General features: G+C 54.5%; 1 non-coding gene across 1 annotated transcript in view; it reads right to left on the bottom strand.

Moving 5' to 3' along the window:
- Positions 1 to 1,010, bottom strand: part of LOC124773531 — a 1,909-nt gene extending 899 nt beyond the window's left edge. Inside the window, exon 1 of the ribosomal RNA XR_007014775.1 lies at positions 1 to 1,010. This exon is cut by the window's left edge and continues 899 nt beyond it. This is a non-coding gene — a ribosomal RNA (small subunit ribosomal RNA).
- Positions 1,011 to 5,000: the final 3,990 nt, after the last annotated feature.

Raw genomic sequence — 5,000 nt, 5'->3', positions numbered from 1 at the left:
AAGAATTTCACCTCTAACGTCGCAATACGAATGCCCCCGCCTGTCCCTATTAATCATTACCTCGGGTTCCGAAAACCAACAAAATAGAACCGAGGTCCTATTCCATTATTCCATGCACACAGTATTCAGGCGGGCTTGCCTGCTTTAAGCACTCTAATTTGTTCAAAGTAAACGTGCCGGCCCACCGAGACACTCAATAAAGAGCACCCTGGTAGGATTTCAACGGGGTCCGCCTCGGGACGCACGAGCACGCACGGGGCGGTCGCACGCCTTCGGCTCGCCCCACCGGCAGGACGTCCCACGATACATGCCAGTTAAACACCGACGGGCGGTGAACCAACAGCGTGGGACACAAATCCAACTACGAGCTTTTTAACCGCAACAACTTTAATATACGCTATTGGAGCTGGAATTACCGCGGCTGCTGGCACCAGACTTGCCCTCCAATAGATACTCGTTAAAGGATTTAAAGTGTACTCATTCCGATTACGGGGCCTCGGATGAGTCCCGTATCGTTATTTTTCGTCACTACCTCCCCGTGCCGGGAGTGGGTAATTTGCGCGCCTGCTGCCTTCCTTGGATGTGGTAGCCGTTTCTCAGGCTCCCTCTCCGGAATCGAACCCTGATTCCCCGTTACCCGTTACAACCATGGTAGGCGCAGAACCTACCATCGACAGTTGATAAGGCAGACATTTGAAAGATGCGTCGCCGGTACGAGGACCGTGCGATCAGCCCAAAGTTATTCAGAGTCACCAAGGCAAACGGACCGGACGAGCCGACCGATTGGTTTTGATCTAATAAAAGCGTCCCTTCCATCTCTGGTCGGGACTCTGTTTGCATGTATTAGCTCTAGAATTACCACAGTTATCCAAGTAACGTGGGTACGATCTAAGGAACCATAACTGATTTAATGAGCCATTCGCGGTTTCACCTTAATGCGGCTTGTACTGAGACATGCATGGCTTAATCTTTGAGACAAGCATATGACTACTGGCAGGATCAACCAGGGAGCTGCGTCAACTAGAGCTGAGCAGCCGGCCGCCCGGGAGTGTGTCCCGGGGGCCCGCGCGAACACGCAAGCGTTCGCTCAATCATTCTGCAAACAGGAGGAGGCTGAGCTCCCCTGCACAATACACCTCGAAACCCTCTCAGGTCCCGGCGGCGCGCAGCGCCGTCCCAAGTACTTGGTCGGGTTCGAGAGAGGCGCAATCGCCCGGAGTTAGGCGAGTAGACGCTTTCGGTGCGACCACCCGTGCTCCCAACTGAGCTTGCCGCTGCCGACAGAGGCCCGGGAGCGTGCTGTCGTGGCATTGCCGGCGGGAGACAACACGCGCCACCTACGGTGACCGGCAGCTCCAACGCCAGCGCCACAGAAGGACAAAAGCCCCACTTGGGTGCCGAAGCGAACTCTCCCAGCACAGCGCACGCGCCAACACATCCGCACAGCTGCGATACAAACCACCAGCGAGAACCGCTGGGGCGACCGAGCAGCAGACGGCGTCGCGGCGCCGAGCGCCGGGCGGCGGCGCATCCTCAACGCACACAGTCCTCAATCGGACCAGCACACTGAAGATGTCCACCGCGCTTCGCACCGGGCCCGCGAGGACCTACTTTGGCCGCACGGCGCCGCGCGCAGGGTGCGCCGGCGCGCAGCTGCGACGCCTGCCGCGTCCGTCGGCCGGCGCGCCTGCCACTGGCCGCCCCCACCAGCCGGCTGTAGCGCGTGCGCCCACGCACCGCGCGGCCAGCACGCCGGGAGGCGCCCCCTCACCGGCCGGGGACGGTCCCACCCAGCCACCGCCGCGTATCGCTTCACACCCAGATGCCGTTCAGTTTCATCGGCATGGTGGGTATCGCTGGAACAACCGGTTAGTACCTCAACCTATCGTCGCCATCACCGATTCACCCCTAGCGAGAACAACCGCACCACAACGGGTTACCATTTCTTCATTTGCGTAACTTCACCAGAAAACGTAGGCGTCCATCGCCATTAGCAACTTCAACGATTATTGCATGCCTGTGTCAGGTGTCACGCCACACTACGTCTGCCCACATACACGCAACAAAATGTGCACGCCTAGACAATACGTGGAAGGTGGCCCCCGTACGTATGCGATGTCCATTGCTCGAACGACTGTCAACCGGCCTCTGTAGCATGTCGCAGATATGGAACGCGGTGCACCATGCTATCACGGTGTTTGAGGAGAGACGACTAGGCCCGAATACATCAACAGACAGCTCATGCTGATCGCCATCCACGGCGTCCGTTCCTCCCACACGTCTCTATGGCGTACCACACTGCAATCCAGCTCTCATAGGGAGACGACACGTAGCTGCGTGCACAATATTTGCACTGTATGGTCCGCCGTTTTTGGGCGCAGTCGTTGTACGGTCACACATGTGCCACGATGTATCATTCAGTACATAAGGACGAATGTGCAGTACAGATTGTGGTTTATGCGTACGACATCAGCGGACAGTTGACACAGGCCGCACCACAACGTAGCCTGAGTACGTCGCATGCGAAGGGCATTGAACATGCAAACTTCTCACCAACCAGCTTGCGAAGGCAGGGGGCAAGGTGGGGACGTGGGGAGGGGTGGGGCGGGGGGCGGCATGTACGTCCTGCTGCCATCCACATTACAGTGTACAGCAGGAGCATGTGGAAAGTCAGCAAGACTTGCAAGGTGTTTAACATGAAGCGATACACAGGGGAGCGGGCAGTGCGAGTAGCGAACTATATTGCGAGGGTTGCGGGTGGGCAACACTACACTAATTGAACGAGTCGTATAACAATTACAGAGCAGGTTTAGGCGACAACGTGGGTTACGTTAGCGGACAACGTGGGTTACGTTAGCGGACAACGTGGGTTACGTTAGCGGACAACGTGGGTTACGTTAGCGGACAACGTGGGTTACGTTAGCGGACAACGTGGGTTAGGTTAAGGCACAACGTGGGTTACGTTAAGGCACAACGTGGGTTACGTTAAGGCACAACGTGGGTTACGTTAAGGCACAACGTGGGTTACGTTAAGGCACAACGTGGGTTACGTTAAGGCACAACGTGGGTTACGTTAAGGCACAACGTGGGTTACGTTAAGGCACAACGTGGGTTACGTTAAGGCACAACGTGGGTTAGGTTAGGGGACAACGTGGGTTAGGTTAGGGGACAACGTGGGTTAGGTTAGGGGACAACGTGGGTTAGGTTAGGGGACAACGTGGGTTAGGTTAGGGGACAACGTGGGTTAGGTTAGGGGACAACGTGGGTTAGGTTAGGGGACAACGTGGGTTAGGTTAGGGGACAACGTGGGTTAGGTTAGGGGACAACATGGGTTAGGTTAGGGGACAACATGGGTTAGGTTAGGGGACAACATGGGTTAGGTTAGGGGACAACATGGGTTAGGTTAGGGGACAACATGGGTTAGGTTAGGGGACAACATGGGTTAGGTTAGGGGACAACATGGGTTAGGTTAGGGGACAACATGGGTTAGGTTAGGGGACAACATGGGTTAGGTTAGGGGACAACATGGGTTAGGTTAGGGGACAACATGGGTTAGGTTAGGGGACAACATGGGTTAGGTTAGGGGACAACATGGGTTAGGTTAGGGGACAACATGGGTTAAGTTAGGGGACAACATGGGTTAGGTTAGGGGACAACATGGGTTAGGTTAGGGGACAACATGGGTTAGGTTAGGGGACAACATGGGTTAGGTTAGGGGACAACATGGGTTAGGTTAGGGTACAACATGGGTTAGGTTAAGACACAACATAGGTTAGGTTAAGGCACAACATAGGTTAGGTTAAGGCACAACATAGGTTAGGTTAAGGCACAACATAGGTTAGGTTAAGGCACAACATAGGTTAGGTTAAGGCACAACATAGGTTAGGTTAAGGCACAACATAGGTTAGGTTAAGGCACAACATAGGTTAGGTTAAGGTACAACATAGGTTAGGTTAGGTTACACGTTGTTGTAAGGAAAGGTGTAGGGGGGGGGGGGCGGGGGCGGGGGCGGCAGGTTCGTTGATAGTGATTATAGTAAGTGAATGCTTGTGACATGATGAGATTTGTCACGTCAGGATGCACCTTTGGCTTATTAGAGGCGGCGCTCCAATTCTATGCTTGTGTCAGACCTGTGTCTTTGACTCATGTCATTGTTTGTGCGCTGTGACAGGAGGTACTATTGTGATGTTGGGTGCACCGTTGTATAGGACATGTGTGGGTGTTGGTGCCTTATCTGCGCAATGGTGGATGTCGAAAGGGTGGGATATTCTATTTTCCGCATGGACCTCCTGGTCTGGTTGTGATAGTGTGGATTGTGTAATGTGGCGGAGAGGATGCACTGGATGTTGTTCCATGCTGGTGCTTACGTATTGTATGTGCGCCTGTTAGAAGCAGAGAGTGGTGCGTGATCAGAGTGTCTGGCTGACGTGTGGTTCCCATTGTGGGCAGACTCTTTCAGCATGTATACGGACAGTTGTATATATTTTCTGTAGTTTGATGGCTCTGCATTGATTACTAATCAGCGCCGTGTGTACGGGTAATCTGGTTCCAGTCCAAAATGTTCCATCTGTGTACATTAGTGACAAAGACTCCCCCATGCAGTGGGGCTCGGTCTGTTATAACTCTTCCGCGTAATATATTTGCGCCACGTTTTTGCGACTGCGAGTGCGAGTGCGAGTGCGAGTGCAACGCGCATGGGGACCGACATGCTGATGGCTCGGTATCGGACGCCGTACAGTGAGCAACGCGATCGCGTCTCTCGCTCGTCAGTGGTACAGGTCGCGGCCCATGTATACGGACAGCGGGAATGTCGCATATTGGAAATAACTCTTCATGAAACGCAAGTTATAGGGGTGGATTGCACTTTACGAGTGCGGGAAACGTCCGCCGTTCATCCGCTGGAGGTGCGAGTTTGGCGGTTGGGGTGGTCCACGAACGGGTGCGGGTAGAGTCATTGCCGGTCCACGGCTTCGTGCGGCAGAGCCACTGGAGAATGGGTG

The sequence above is a fragment of the Schistocerca piceifrons genome, unplaced genomic scaffold (genome assembly GCF_021461385.2).
Source record: "Schistocerca piceifrons isolate TAMUIC-IGC-003096 unplaced genomic scaffold, iqSchPice1.1 HiC_scaffold_954, whole genome shotgun sequence".
In the NCBI taxonomy this organism is placed as follows: domain Eukaryota; kingdom Metazoa; phylum Arthropoda; class Insecta; order Orthoptera; family Acrididae; genus Schistocerca; species Schistocerca piceifrons.
Note: the sequence above shows the minus strand (reverse complement) of the source record. Positions and strands in the feature narration are given on the sequence as shown.